Source organism: Protopterus annectens, chromosome 5.part0, assembly GCF_019279795.1.
Source record: "Protopterus annectens isolate FY-2018-M chromosome 5.part0, PAN1.0, whole genome shotgun sequence".
NCBI lineage: Eukaryota > Metazoa > Chordata > Ceratodontiformes > Protopteridae > Protopterus > Protopterus annectens.
In genome coordinates, this window is record NC_056735.1 from 161,802,026 (window position 1) to 161,818,371 (window position 16,346).

Consider the following 16,346-nt stretch of genomic DNA (forward strand, 5'->3'; position numbering starts at 1 on the left):
AAAGCTTCTGCACTAGCCAATCCATGTCCAAATCAGAAAGGCTGACTGAGGACTTAACTGAATGCACCGAAGGTGCTGACTGGAGCAGAGGAGAAGAGGGAACTTCAGAGACCTGCTCCAATATGGAGAGCTGGCTCCGATTCAAAGGTACACTCGGTTCCGAGGTCTGTGGAACCGATGACCCTCCCTCTGAAGTTTTTGCCTTTTTTTGTCACTTTAGGATCTGTAGATTTTGTGGATTTGGAGGACATGCTAGTACCCTCATGGCTACTCAACACCTCAGAAAAGGAATGCTGTAATAATCCCCTGTCTATAAGCATCCTCCTTCTCTCCAAGAGGACTCTTGAAGAAAAGGAATGGCAAATGCTGCAAGTGTCTTGGAGGTGTTTAGCCCCCAGACAGTAGACACACTGAATGTGTCCGTCACTGACGGACATTTTCTGCCCACAATCTGAGCACTTTTTGAATCCCGATTTAGGATGGGATTTCTCCTTTTCATCTGACATAGTTAAATAAAACAAAACCGTAAACTGCAAAAAGTAAGACAGTAAAGTCCGTACTTACTTTGTAAAGACCCCCAAAACAACTAAGCCCAATCCGGGCCTATCTATAACAAATAATTATAGATTACAAATATAGGGCTAAAGAGGCCCACAGAGACAACCCTGACTATTATAAAAGACTAATAAGTGTAAATAGGGCTAAAGGCCCACATAAACCAACTAAGCCAACAGGGCACTAACTATCTAAAACTATAGATTGTATTATCTAATACTAACACACACTATCTTAGAAAAAGAAAAAAGAAAGACTTTTTTATAAAACTTGCTGTTTTTTTCACACAAATGGTCCAAGCTAGCTGGATCACCAAGATCTCTCTTGCCGTGGCAAACTAGATCTGAGGTAATTCCAGCAGTGCATTGTGGGATAAGGGGCTTGGTCTCGAGCTACTGGCAAACCATTAGCTTTGCTATCTGCCGTGTCAGAGCAGAGGATCGGCTCCGAACCCATCGGTGAGAATAAACGGCGAGATTTAACAACTTCACATCGAAAATTTCAGGAATCGGCCGACTGGCACTTGTGAACTGCTTTTGCTTCAGGCACCACATGGGAAGAAAAACTAATGTAATGGTGTTGGCTGCATGCTTTATACCCCTGACTACTTGACATCATGGAAGATGAGATAGCAACCGATGCAGGATCCAAGACTTTGATAATCATGCCGACTGAGGGCCATTGCAAGCAGATAACCCAAATGTGATGACTGCAACAGTGAAACACGAAGAACATCTGCAAAAGTTAGGACAGAAAAAGGATCTATGTTTTGGTTAGACGCCCATATAGAAAATCTTTTCCATTTGCTCCTATACACTTCCTTGGAGGAAGTTTTTGTGACTTCAAAATAATGTCACAAACAGAAGAGAGCTTGTACTGTGAGTATTACTGGAAGAGGAGAAACCATGTGGTTATCCTAACGGCTAAAAGGTTGGGATGTTGAATCTCCAATGGGTGAGACAGAAGATCCTAACGAGGCTCCAGTATCAAAGGAGGATAATGAACATGAGACTGCAGAAAGGGGAACCAAACTTGCTGGGGCCAGAGAGGGGCAATGAGGATTACAGAGCTCTTCAGCCTGCTTGCTTTCTGTAAAAGCTTTGGAATTAGGGGAAGAGGAGGCCAAGCATAAAGGAGACCGGAGGGCCAAGCAGGGGTCAGAATGAAGCACTTGCTGCACTTGTTGATGAGGGGGGAGACAAACAAGTCGCAGCAAGGATGGCCCCAATGCCTGAAGATCATATTTGCTACTAACTGGCTGAGAAACTACCCGTAAGGCTTCAGAATAGATCTGCTCAGTTTGTCTGCCAGCACGCTGGTTTTCCCCGGAAAGTGCATCGCAATTAGAAAGTTGTCTGAAGAAATCACCCATTCCGCCACTCTCATGACCTCTTTGCACAGAAGATAAGATTGGTTTCCTCCTTACTAGTTGATGTACCAAACAACTGACATATTGTTCATGTGAACTGCAATAGTCCCCAGAGAAGGCCTGCAACATGAAAATAACTGCTGTCATCTCTAGAATATTGATAAGCAAATTGGTCTCTAGGGGGGACCACATGCTTTGGACCATCTTTCCCAAAAAATGCCCCCAAACCCTGTTGGGAGGTGTCCGTGGTCACTGTGGCAACTGGACTCTGAAGAACAAAGAGTTTGCCCAGAAAGGGATCACTGAACTGAATCTACCAATGAACGTGGCATTTGCAAATCGGGGTGAGTTTTATTTGAAAGGACAGGGGCTGATGCAGAATGGGCCACTGTACAGCTAAAGTTCATTGGAGAATTCTCAAAGAAGTTAGCGAAAGGAAGTAATACTATGGCAGCTGACATCAACCCCAGTGCTCGCAGCATTAACCTTGCTGGAAGGGAAGACAAGAGAGAATATCTTGTGCCCGATGTCATAAAGAAGTAATGCGGTGGTGAGGTAAAGATGCCACCTGGAGTCATAGAATTTAAAACCGTTCAAATGAATGCCACGCTCTGAACTGAAGCAAGCTAAATTGGCAAGATTGACTGAAATACCCAAGGTGTTGCAAATCTGCAGCAAATAGTCCCTGGCTTGTAGGAGTTGAGGACTGGAGGGGGTGGTGAGGAGCCAATCATCTAGATATGGAAACACCTGGAACCCTTGAGCCTCAAGTGACCTGCCATTACTGCCATGCATTTGGTAAACACCCTGGGGGGCTCTAGTGAGTCTAAAGGGCAGAGCTCTGAATTGGTAATGATTGGCACTCAGCCAAAAGCAAAGATACCTTTGGGATCATCTGTCTATTTTTATGTGCGAGTACGCAACCTGAAGGCCTATGAGGCACATCCAGTCATCCTTGTGCAGAAGGGGCAGAATGGACTAAACCATGACCATTTGGAAATTTGCCTTCTTCACAAACTGGCTCAAATCGTTTAGATCCAAAACTGGTCTAAGATCCCCTGTTTTCTTTGGCAAAAAAAAAAGCATGAGTAAGTTACAAATCCTGGCTGGCTGGGTGGGACCATCTGGAAGACTCTTTTCTAGCAGCTTTTGTATTTATTGTGCTGCTTCCTTCCTCTGACTGGGTGGAATATTGGGACGTTTCTTCCTTTGACACGGAGGAAGTAAGGAAAAGGGTATGTAGTAACCTCTGGATATAATTCTTAGCACACATAAATCTTTTGTGATAATTCTCCAGGTGTCTAGTTGCAAAGAGAAACAACCCCTGACTGCCTCTAGAGTTGAAAAGTCAGACAGCACTTCAGGAGTACTGATAGGGCCTGTCTGAAAAAGAATCTCTAAAGCCCTGGTTCTGTGGCCCTCTACTACCTCTAGGGCAATGTCTGCCATTAAAATTTCCTCCTCTGCCCCTGGATGAATTGTCCCCCTGCGAATCCTGGAAAGGTCCCAGAGACTTACGGAACCACATCTTCTTACCACCTCTCTGGTTTCGGGGGAAGGTCTATTGAGGGGTAGAAAACTTGATTCCTATGGAACATCTTTTTCACTGCGGGTAAGCATATCTTTAACAGATATCCCTAACAAGAAGTGTCATCAAAAGGGGCATTAATAAAAAGTCTTAAAGGGCTCTTCAAAGTCGCACAGACGCATCCAGACGCGTCTCCTTATGGTAATACCTTAACCAGCAGCTCATGAGGTGCCTTCGGCTGTATGACAGATAGCCTCATTGACATGTTTGAAACAGACAAAAGAGTGGCCAGCTGAGAGGAAGTCCTCAGCAGACATGGACTCAGAGAAGGAGTTTGATAGTTCCTTAGTCAAATCTCTCTTCAGCCTAGTAAAATGTGTCAAACAGTTAAGTGACCTCAGAGCAAAGGTGACAGAGACTAACACTCACATTCCAAATCTGTCCAATGCTCTGGACTCCCTGTTCTGCGGACAGACAGGAGAGCTTTGCATTATAAGCTCTCTCTTAGTGGCTACCACCACCACCATAGCATCAACCAGGACTCCTCTGCTCCAATGAGGACGGTCTGAAGGGGAAGCTAGGAGATCGGATCAAAGACATGAGGTGATGGTTTTCTATGAAGGAAGAAAGTCCTTTCTACCACCTTAAATGCTGAGGGACCAGGGGAAACCCTTTCCTCCCTCCGCGGAGACAAAGCTTCTGAAGAAAGCAGGTCGGGGCCACCCCCAGATCCAAGCCTCAAGGGGAGAATCAGATCTGAGCTGTCCGGGGCTGAAGCTCCGATAGGAAGGGATGGAGCGACAAAAACGGAACCGAACCCAACCCCTCAGATCTGGTGCCAACATCTTGGCTCCTAGACCCGCTCAGATCCAAGGGTGTCAGAGCAGAGCCAGTCAGGGACAATGCTGGAGAGGAGGAAGAAGGGACTATCCTCAGATCAAGCACCAAACCTCTTGGAGACCTCGGATCCTGGGACTCCAAAATCAGGGGTCAGATCATTAAGGGAGAAATAATGGATTTAGTAGGTGTGCTCACATATCTAGTAGGGGACGGAGATGGAAGAACCCCCAACTGGATCTGAGCTCTGAGGAATTTACATAACATCCTATCCACATCCATCTCTGACAGACTTCTGCAAGACCTAGAAGACACCATGGAAGAGGGTTTCTTCAGTCTGGAGTAACTGAGTGGGCAGATAAGGGGAAACAGGTTTCACTGCAGACTCTGGTATATGGCTTCTACGGACTGAACTGGTTCTCGGATCCAAGGACTTAGGATCCAAAGAAGAAGTAGACAGTAAGGGGGAATATGACAATTGGAGCTGATGCTTTCAGATCCAAGGAAGGCTTTGGATATGAGGAAATCCCAAGAGGTTTCAGATCCGAGGAGGTTGGATCCGAAATTTTTCTGATTTTCTCCACTGGCTCCAAGGAAGCCCTTGGGTACTTCAGAGGAGATCTCTTCCAAACAGCCAAAGAAACTGGTCTCGATGTTTTAGAGGGGGGGGGGGTTGAGCCCTAGAAGCACCAGGAAGTAATCCTTTAAGAATGAGCTTATTGTACCTGTCTGATAATGCTCTGGGATTAAAGGCAGCACAAATGGAACAGGCCGTGTTGAGATGATCCGGTCCTAGGCAGTACACACATTTCTTGTGGGCATCTGAGTTTGGGATTTTATGCCCACAAGAAGTGCACTTTTGAAATCCAGTTGGTTTCTCTGACATGGTCATCAGGAGAAAACCACAGAGTTAAGGGAAGAAATGATCACAACAATAATACCAACAACCGTTTTTTTTTTTTTTTTTTGGAAACTACCAACCAAAAACAAGATATTTGGCCCAAAAAACAGCCTGAGAAAAGGAGACTAATACAAGCTATGGTATTCAAGGAAAATACCTAAAAGGTAAGGGAAAAAGTATCAGCAATGGTACAAAGACTACTCAGAAAGAAGAAAATGAGTCAAGAAAAGGGTATAGAAAAAATCCTAACACCAGCAACCACTAAGAGGAAGGATGCAGAAAGAAAAATTAACAAGTTTTAAGAAGAACTATATGAATTACTTGGTAATTATAAAAGAACTGCTTACTATGCTCGAGAGCGGAACTTTTGTCCAACTACGATGGCGTCAAATGAGATCTGGGGCAATGGGAATGGTGTAGAGCTTTATGGATAGAGGGAGGAGCTTGACAACTGGATTTCAAAATCTAGTACATGCGGCAGAGTCAGATCTGAGAATGGAATCCAAACCCAATAGTGAGGAAGAACGAAAAGGACAACGTCAGATCAGACATTAAAGAGATAGGGATACAGATGGAAATTGAAAAACAAAATGAACATATTTTTGCTAAAGTAAGGATGGTTAAATATAGGATGATACTACAACTATCTTAAAATCTTTAAAAGTGAACTCTGTTTCTAACCTTGAGAAAGTTAATTGCAACACTGCTGAGAGATCAAATATTGCAAATTATGGAAGCATTATTTGTAATACACTGGTTGATGTGGTGGGGGGAGTATAGTGAACAATAAGGGGTTTGAGGGTGAGTCTGATGCCATTAACCTGAAATTAGTTAGAAATGATGGTGTATATTAAGGATATGAATTGTTGAATGGGACTGAAAAGAATAACGGTCATGTTACAACTCTACAGGGTATTAGTTTAAAAGAGGTTTAGAGTTAGATGCTGGTGAAGTTGTAGAGAATGATGAATTTAAAGTGTTCAAAAAGAGAAAGGGAAGGGCTTGAGGTGGTGTTAACATGACCAATATGGAAAATGAAAATGGTATAAATGGTGATGGGACATTTAACAGACAATTATTACTAATTGGTGAGTCTATGACATATGGGAGTCAGGCATATTTTGCCAAATAAGGATAATGTTTGAATTGTTTCTTCCTTGAAAGGATGTACTATTACAGATAAATGGTGTTCACTGGAGAGGAATGATTTTAAAGGGAAACAATATGATGATGTAATTGTTATGATGGGGTTAATAATGCTGGTAAAACAAATTTTGATTTCCAAAACCATTTTTTTTACAAGAGATTATTGGGTTAAGTAAAAAGTGGGGATTTAATCTTGCATTTTGTCATGTTATACTAGTCTGCAAGTTTAACCATGTTTATATCTAGAGACCTGAATTATGTCTGTGACTTAAAGAGAACATGTTAGAGAGACAGACATGTGTCCCAGAGACTGACACTCCTATGGTACAGGCTTCCCATTGATATGAAACTGAGTTCATCTATTACCCAGTTTAAATGCAGCCTAGACCAGTGGATGGGGAACAGGAAATTTACATCGGGCCTGACACCCATGTCCCTTATGGACAGCTGTAGCTTATAAATGACTGGCCCTCAATGTCCTATTTGCATGCAGGACATAATTATTCTTTCAGGAAAACTTGCCTAGGCTTAAACGCCCCCCCCCAGGTCATTAGCCTAGCAACAATCTATGAATCTATATTAAGGTTGCTAGGGAGTTTACAATTATTAGGAAGATGTGTGTTTTTGTTTTCTTCTGTGAACTCTATTACATTATGGGAAGATTTTAGAAGAGACATGTTTCATTTAAACCATAGGAATACAGTAATTCCATTTGAAATTTTAGAAAAAAATGTTTTTTAGGCATTTTTAAATGAATTAAGGTAAATGAGAAAAAGGTAATAAGTTTCTTTTGTGTACTGCTAAAAAATGTAAACAATAAGATAGCTCGTTTGGCAAGCATAGCTATGTTAGATGTTATACTGGTAAATGAACTTGACAAGTGTGGTCCATTACATATTCCACATTATAATGGATACCATAAACTTAAAAAAAAGAAGAAACATGGTGGGGTGACAGTTTACATTAGTGACGAATTTACAGCATCCCTGTTATGTAGTTCAAATTCTTTTAAGATTACTGTAGTTAGTTTAGGTAAGAAAACGAGGAATGCTAATGTTTGTTTGTTTCATAAGCCTCCCACTCAAAATGGTGAAGTCTTGTCTACTTTTGTGAAGGTTCTTTCTACTTATTTTATAAAGGAATTGAGATTATTGCTGAAGACATTAACAATCCTTATGTTAAATGGATTTACCAACTTCCTTCAGGAAGTGGTATGGGTAAGGCTGTCTAATAGTGGTTTTGAGCATGGATATGCACAGTTGGTGAATGAATCAGCCAAAAATGGAATACTTTGGATGTTGTTTGGGTTAAAAATGGTCAAGATAATCATGGGCATTTGGTAGAAGGTGAACTGAATAGTCCTGAAAAAATGACTTGGTATAGTCTTAGTAGTTCGGAGAGCTTTTTCTGAAAGCAGGAAAAGCAGTAAGGAAAGCTGTTTAGTGGGCAGATTAGAAGCTTATAAATTGTTGGTTAAAGGCTTGGAATTAGGAGGAGTCTGTTAACAGAATGTTATGGAGGAATGGAAAAAGTTTTATGGCTTTCTGAAACATACAGTTGACGATTTTGTTCCAACCATATGGAGTAAGCCAACTTATCATGCCCCATGGTGTAATAGGGAAGTAGATAAGGTATACAACAGAAATGTATTTATCTGGAAGAAATTTTAAAAAACTTACCTAGCAGTGGGTATAAGGTACGGGCAAGAAAATCCAGATATACCTTTAGGACAATTTTGAGGAATTGTAGGTGTATACATGAAATTTAGTTATCCTGTCATATTTCTAGTGATAAGAAAGCTTTTTATAGGCATTTGAAACCTTACCATAACCATAGACGTCTTTCTCTTTTATATTGCAGTATTCTTTACATATGGGTTACACTCTACTCTACGACCAGATGTTTGGCCAATATACAAAAGCTTTGAGCTACTGCCAGTACATGGGACGCTGCACATCTGCTTTGCCAATGTCAGCCATAAAAGGACATCTACATGTACCATCCTCAGAACAACAATGCTCCATGAGGAATAAGGAACAACAATGCCCCATGAGGAACAAGGAAAAGAAAGCAATAAGTCATCCAGGGAAGAGACAAGATGCAGGGGGGAGGCGGGAGGGAACAGAATACTGCAACACAGAAAAGAAGTATATCTATGGCTATGGTAAGATTTTACACAACTATTCTATGTCCCGCTATTCAATGTTACAGTATTCTTTACATATGGGAGAGTGCTATAGCTTAAATGGGACCTAAGGATGTGGAAGGAACACAAGAAGGCTGCAAGGAAGAACTCTCCAGAAACCCATAGAGAATAGTCCTTACAAACCCTGCTCTCGACCTAGCAATATAGATTCCAACTTGTAATGTTTGGTAAAAGTGTGCACAGAAGACCAAGTAGCAGTCTCCAAAATGAAGTTAGCATCCAGACCCTTAAAGAAAGCACCCAAAGAAGCCAAAGATCTATTGGAATGGGCTCTGACAGAAGGAGCCAAAGATTTACTATGGAAATCATAGCAGAAGACAAAAGCCTTAGAAATCCAGGAAGAAATAGTCTGTTTAGAAACAGGTAAACCCAGAGCTCTGGGATGAAAGGACACAAAAAGCTGATCTGATTTCCTAATAGATTTTACTTGGACAAGACTAAAGCCAAGTTGCCTGTGCACATGTAATTTATGCAAAATTCTTTCACTAGAGGACTGAGGAGAAGGGAAGGTAGGCATTTGGACAGACTGAATAAGATATAAATCATTCACTACCTAAGCAAGAAAGAAGGATTAGTTCGCAAGGAAACTCTGTCTTTGTGGAAAACCAAAAAAGGTGGAGATGTCATCAAGGCCCGAAACCCGGAGACCCTCCCAGCAGAAGTCAAGGCAACCAACAGCACAGTTTTCCAGGTGCAAAACTTCAGTGAAGCAGAACATGCGGTCTCAAAGAGAGGCAGAGTCAACTTTTCCAATTCATAATTAAGGTCCCAAGTGGGGGTACTGGTTTCCTTGGGGGCTTAATATGTAGGATGCCTTTAAGAAAAAGCTTGGCTTCTAATCTGGAAGCTAAGTGTGACGTCCCATGCACCTACAGCAAATAGGCTTAAGCTTTTGTAAAAGAGCCGACTTTCGGGTAACCTGAGGCAGAAAATCCCACACTAAGAATACTGAAACATGGGAATAGAAGGACATCTTGTGGTGATGGCCCTTGGCTAACTGCAGAAGAAGGAAGAAATGCTGTCATGGCCAATAGGGAGTCACCAACAAGATTTTCGTTTTGCCCTGCTGAATCTTCAGCACGACTTTCTGTATGAGAAGGAATGGGGGGGGGGTGCATAAAGAAACATCCCCCTCCATGAGAAAGAAAGGGCACCCACCTGGCAGAGGATGCGGTGTCTTGTCACAAGAGAGAGGAAGCTGTCTGTCCTGAGGGGAGGCAAACAGATCCAGATGTGGAGTACCCCACTGAGGAATTCGGTCTAAGAACACATCCCTGTGAAGCATCCATTTGTGGGATTGTGTCATGGCCCTGCTTAATGCATCTGCCACAACATTTTGAGCAGATGGAAGATAAACAGCATGAAGAGTGACCTTATACTGAATCACTAGACCCATGCCTTCATTGCCAGCCTGCATAGAAGGTAAGATTTGGTACCCCCCTGTTTATGTACCACAGGACAGTGGTGTTGTCTGTAGGAATTTTCAGAGGACCTCGGTGAAAAATAGGTGGAAATTTTGTAAAGCTAAATTCTCTGATGGTGATGTGCTCTCCCTTCTGAGACAGAGACCACAGACCCTGAACCTTCCTGGAAACAAAGGCCGCTCCCAGCCAATGTCTGAAGCATCTATGAAGAGTTGTTGAGAAGGCTGGGGCAGAACAGGAAGATTTCAATTCAGAGAAAAAGCTGCTGAATCCACCAAAGTAGCTCTGTTTTCAGACATGGAAGAAGTGGAATCATGGCATCCAATGGATGAGCAATGCTGCGACCAAGTAGTCTTTAGAAATCACTGAAATTTCCTCATTAAAAGTTTTGCAAAGGGCAGCATGGGAATTGTGAAAGCCATGAATCCTAGAAGTCTCAGGAAATCATTGGCTGAGATGGCTGGAAGAGTCTGGAGGGTCTCTAAAAAGTGAATGAGAAATAGAACCTTGTCTTTTTGTAGAAAGACCATCATCAAGTCTGTCCTGAACCTGCACCCCAAGAAAATGTGATCCTGAGATGGAGTCAAACTGGATGTTTTGAAATTGATGGTGAAACTTAGGCTTTAAAGGAAATGCATAGCCCTCTCTAGATTTAGAGACAAGAGATTTGAGTTGTTTGCTAGGAAACAATCAGGTCTCTTAGGAGCTGAAGGTCATCCAGGCAGATATAAACCTAAATACCCTGGACCCTCAGGAAGGCAATGGCAGGAGCCAGGTACTTTGTGAACACCCTTGGGGTGGTGGAAAGAGCAAAAGGCAAGGCAAAAAATTGAAAGTGCAAATAACCCACCAAGAAATGTGAGAATTTCCTGAACAGAGGATGAATGGGGATATGCAAGTAGGTGCCTCTGAGATCCAGAGAAGCCATGAAGGTCTGATGTGAAATGAGAGGAAAAAGTGTCTGCAGGGACAGAATTCGAAAAGAAGAAACCAGCAGAAAAGAGTTTAAGTGGGAAAGATCTAGAATTGGTCTCCAAGGACCATCTTTTCTTGGGACCAGAAACATTCTTGAGTTAAAACCCTTGCTTCTCTGATCCCAAAGAACAGTCTGTATGTTGCCCAGTGACATCAGCTGAGAAAGAAGGTATGGAAAAAGTTGCATCTGACTGGGGGGGCTGTGGAATACCCATGAAAGGAGGGAGATTCTTCCAAAACGTAAAGCAGCATTTTTGTATAATGGACAAAACCCAGACTTCCTGAGTGATCATTGTCCAGGCTGGGAAAGAAACAGAAAGGTGAAGAGAAAGAGAAGTATGACTTAGAAGAGAACCTTGGTAGTCACAGAGAACTGGGTCTGGCCTGAAAAGAGACTGCTGAGAAGTGGGAACTGAAGATGATGTTTTTGACTGAAGGGGTCTTCTGGGAGACTTCTTAGACCTAGAAGCAGAAGGAGTAGAGGATGAATGTGCTGGTCTCCTAATGAAAGGTGTTTTGACAGGAAAGTTTTCATGAAATTTAGGGACCGGTGAAACAAACAGGTGTTTAAGGTCTTGGGAGTTCCTTTCCTTTTTCTTGCAGAGCCTTAAATACCTCTGCAGCTGCTGATCCAAAAAGAGCAGTCTTATTCAAAGAAGCAACTAGTAACTTGGCCTTTATGTCATCAGGTAATGATTGAAATCTCAACCATGAATGGCTCCTAAGCACAGAGGCAGAAGCAGCAGCTCTAGATGATGCCTCAACAGCGTCACAGCTGCACTTACTAGAATGCCTAGCAACCCGACATGAAGCAGCCAAGAGACATGACCTGTGTTTTAATTTCAGAATCTGGCAAGGAAAATAAGGCCCGAGAAGCATGACAGAGCAAAGCTAAGGGGTACGTAGACATATGAGTCTGGTCATTAATAGCTGTGATAGCCAAAGTGGAAGAAGTATACACCTTTTTACCTAGTCTCGTAAGAATCTTGCTCTCTTTATCAGATGTAAGAAGTTTGGCAGAAGGGGATAACTGGGAAGACTTATCTAAAGCTATGGACACCACAGCTGGATCTGCAGATGGGCACTTGTAGAGAAACTTAAAATCATCAGGAACATTACCTGACAGAACCTGTCAAGCCTCTTAAGTGCTGAAGCCAGAGATTCTGGAGTTTTACAGGAAGAAGTAAATGTGTCCAAGAAAGCTGGAAGGACTGGAGGAACTGCAGACAATGAGGGAACCTCCACCTGAAGAAGCTCAAAGTACCTCTTCTGTTGTTCAGAAATCTGGGAACAATCCCATTTGAAGAACTCCCTCATCTTAACAGTTTGTCCAAAGGAAATGCCCTCCTGAGGGGAATTGCCCCCATTAGATTCCTCCTCAGGAGATGCATATTCCAAAAGTGAAGCAATTTGGGTGGAATATGCCAAAGAGTCATTATCATGAGGAGGACTCCTCAGAATCTGAATCAGGTACCCGAGACGCAGCAGCCTGAACTCGGGAGGAAGAGAAAGACGGCAGAGGGGAAGCAGGTTTCAAGGCCATCAAGGCCTTAACGAGACCCTGAGAAAAAGCTTCCCAATTCCAACTGAGAAGAATGAATGAATGCTAGGGTGCTTAGTTTTTTGATTCTTCTTAATGTGTCTTTCTGTAAGAGGGGACGAAGAAGAGGAACCTGATGTAGGCCTAATGGCAGACGAAGCCAGATCCCTAGTCACAGTATCAACAGCAGGGACGTTGCCAGAGTCCTCCAACACAATGAGCCATGGTTTCTCCCATGTTGCCCGAAAAAGAAGTCTGCAAAGCCTTGGACATGCTGGGATCCATTCCTCTAGCAGCTTCCATACAGGTACCTGCAGAAGGAGAAGATCCGACCTCTGACCATACCACCGGGTCTTCACCGACCCCAAGGGGTATGTCTGAGATACAAGGCGCAGAGGAAGAAGATTCAGGCTTCAGCTTACTCACATTCCTCTTCAAACTTGGCTTGGCCGAAGGACCCCCGGCACCCTCCATAATGTCTTTAGCCAAACATTTGAGCCTCTGATTCTCCAGATACAGATTCAGAGCCGAAAGATGACTGCGCAAGGTTTTAGGCACAAAGGCCTGACAGCCAGAACAGGATCGGTGGTTGTGACTCAGCCCTAAACAGAAAAGACAGAGTTCGTGGCTATCTTTATGTGGAATCTGCCTTCCACACCTACATGTGCCCTTCCTGGATGACATGAACAAAACAGATGGCAGTAACAAGAAATAAAATCCCCAACAAGGCACTTATCTGAAGCTGGTAGCGACACACAAATTAAATCCGACTGCAGACCGAACGTTGGAGTCAAACTTCAAATGGCGGCAGAAAAATTCTGAGGATGGTACATGCGGATGTCCTTTTATGGCCGACGTTGTCAGTGCAGATGTGCGATGTCCTACATACTGGCAGTAGCTTGAAGCTTTTGTATACTAGCTGGACGTCAGGTCATGGAGCGGAATACAACCCATATGTAAAGAATACTGCAACATTGAATAGAAGAACATTAACAGATTGTTGGTTGATGTACCTCATAAGACTAATTTTTTACGCAATTCCTATCATGTCAAGCTATGGAATAAGGTGCCTATAACTCTGAGGAGGGCAAAACTATTGTCCCAGTTTAAAAAAAAATTGGATAAATGGGTTAGCAATGATCTACTGGTGGCAGTAGACTCTTTGAAGGCCTTTTGAGGCTGTGAGTTTGATATGTGGCATTTGACATATATGTATGGCCAGGCAGAAAAGGAATAAATTTTAAAAATGATCTGTTGTCAAGTGGCAGCCTGCATCTTGGCTCATGACATACAGGGATGAAGTCTTGATTACAACACAGATGACAACAGTTTGAGTAACTACTCGGAGCTGGAACAGCCAAGGCAGGGAAGGGTTAGACAAGGCAGATGCCAATTCGCCCATCCTGAGGGAGGAATAGACAGTTACAGCTTGGTAATAGCGACCATGCAGGCAGAACACGTTAATGAATAGGGACCTACACCAATAACAACTTGGTGACTGTAGCCCTCTGAAGTGTGTGCGTGTGTGTGTGTGTGTGTGTGTGTGTGTGTGTGTATATGCACTTCCTGTAACAGGGCACAGCAGGGCCTTCCTTAGTGATGTGGGCATTCACATTCAGCCACCAGATGACACAACCATCATCTGCACTACCAAGTCTACATCATTGCTACAGCAACTTACAGCAACTCACCCAAAGTGCCCTCACTTCTACCAAAACCTGGAGGACCAATAATAATCTTGCCTTAAACCCCAACAAAACTAAACTTGTGCTATTTACCCCCTAAAAAACATCATCCTAAACGAGAATTAATTCACTGTTCATTCTCAAAATAATACTATCTCTGAAGTTGTTCCAAACTCAAAACTACTATGTCATCACAGATGAAAACCTAACATTTGATCTACATATTCACAGCAATATTAAAAAAATAAAAACATAAAAAACTCAGCAGCCTCTGTAGATACAAATACTTCATCAATCACTTTGCAAAACTGTCCCTAGCCTCTTCCTTTCTGCTACCATCTCTTCTATACTGTGCCAGTACCCAAGTCCTCTCTGAAATCCATGCTTGACATGTGCTAAATAAAATTGCTAAACTTGTAACCATTGCAACCTATTCATCTCACCATTGTTCCTCACTATGCCTACTAAATTGGATGGTCTGATGAAGCTATGTTGTGAAAGCGCTTACCTATGGTCGACTACAATTAAAAGTGTTTTATGTTTTTGAACTCAGTTTCCTCTTTATGTTCATGAATTTGGACTGTGTTTTGAACAGATTGTGGCCATTTGAATTGCTGGGATTTTGAACTGCTGGGACTTTGAGCTGCCTGCCTTTGTCCGTTGCTGGCCTCATTTTTATTTTATTCTTTTACTATTATTACAGCAACGGTAGATATACCACCGATATTCCACCATTGTGTCCTCGTTTATTTTATATTGTTCCTCACTATGCCTACTAAATTGGATGGAACTCCCACATTATCTTGCATATTTACAATGAACCACTGCATACAAATTTATATGTAAGCCATCAAATCACCCCTCCCTTTCTTCTCTACTTACTCAGTGTCATCCAAATAGACCTCTCCGATCTGAAAACCAATTTCTCCTGAAAAGCCAAACCTCTCAGCTGGTCATCTGCTCTACTCCTTTACTATTGCTAAATTATGGAACACCCTCCCACCATCAATTAGGACTATAAGCAATCCAGCCCTCTTTAAAAAGTCCCTGACACAACACCATTCCTCTCTTTGGCAGTGAACATGCTAAAGCAGCACTTCCAAAAACCAGATTCCCTCCACTATACAACCACACCTTCATTTATTACTACACTGATATAACTATTTCTATCTCAAAATCCTCACTTATTTACAGTGCTGGTACTACCTGCTACATTTGGTCACCTATACTCAAGCTTGTAACACTGTGTCATTTACTCAGACTAAGCCACTCACACAAGTAACTTAATTATCTTAACTTGTTATATTCTAATTGCGTAATCCACATTATCCTTGCTATTGTACTCTAATACAGGTTCCTACCGCGTTATTGAAAATTGTAAACGGCGAATGTGTATTGAGCAAACCCAATTGGTCGAAACGTCACTTGAGTAACACGGAAATCACCGTAGGGAATATTTTCCTTTTACTTCAATGCAGTGCGATCTCGGAGTAGGCATATTTAAGTAGCGGGGGTCGCAGCCTCCATTGAACATGGGCTCAACATGGCCCAGTGGACCATCTTAGTAAAGAAATGCAAATAAATAAACATATTGTAAGTCTCTGATTCAGCTAGCTATGACTTGCTACTGGTAGGGAACTATAAACCTGTGCACCAGTGTAACAGTGCATAATTTAACACATAAATGCTGCAGAAAATACTGTGTACAAGCAATGTGCTGATTACAGAATATTAAACTAATCTGGAGTACATTCATTCAAATTTTAACTGAAAAAAAAGAAAATAAGCAAATAGTAACTCGAAAACTTAAACAGCAGTGATACTGGTCAAGCTTTCATAATAAGATCTGTGGGTACCACATTATCTTGCAATCTCCTTTCACTGGTATCTACTGTAAAACCAATATTCTTTTAAATTATTTTTACAAAGTTTTCACTTACCCAGATTATACAGACAGAGCTCCTAGTGTGTTGTCATTATTCTTTGAACAGCTGTCCCTGTCCACGTCATTTAAAAACAATGTGCATCAATTGCAAAGCATTCACAAGATGAGTGGTATACATACTGGTGTGTACTTACTCCCATGATCATACTATTCCATTTCTATTACAGTTATCTCCCTGTAGAAGAAAGACAACAGTAGGGTTATACACTGCTTAATCACGGACTACACAGTTGCA

At 42.2% G+C, this 16,346-nt stretch overlaps 1 long non-coding RNA gene across 5 annotated transcripts in view; it reads right to left on the minus strand.

The window, feature by feature from the left end:
- Window positions 1-16,346, minus strand: part of LOC122802528 — a 701,752-nt gene that overhangs the window by 421,819 nt on the left and 263,587 nt on the right. For all 5 annotated transcript variants that reach the window (XR_006364952.1, XR_006364951.1, XR_006364953.1 and 2 more), the window contains exon 2: window positions 16,107-16,286. This is a non-coding gene — a long non-coding RNA (uncharacterized LOC122802528). The remainder of the gene's footprint in view (window positions 1-16,106; window positions 16,287-16,346) is intronic.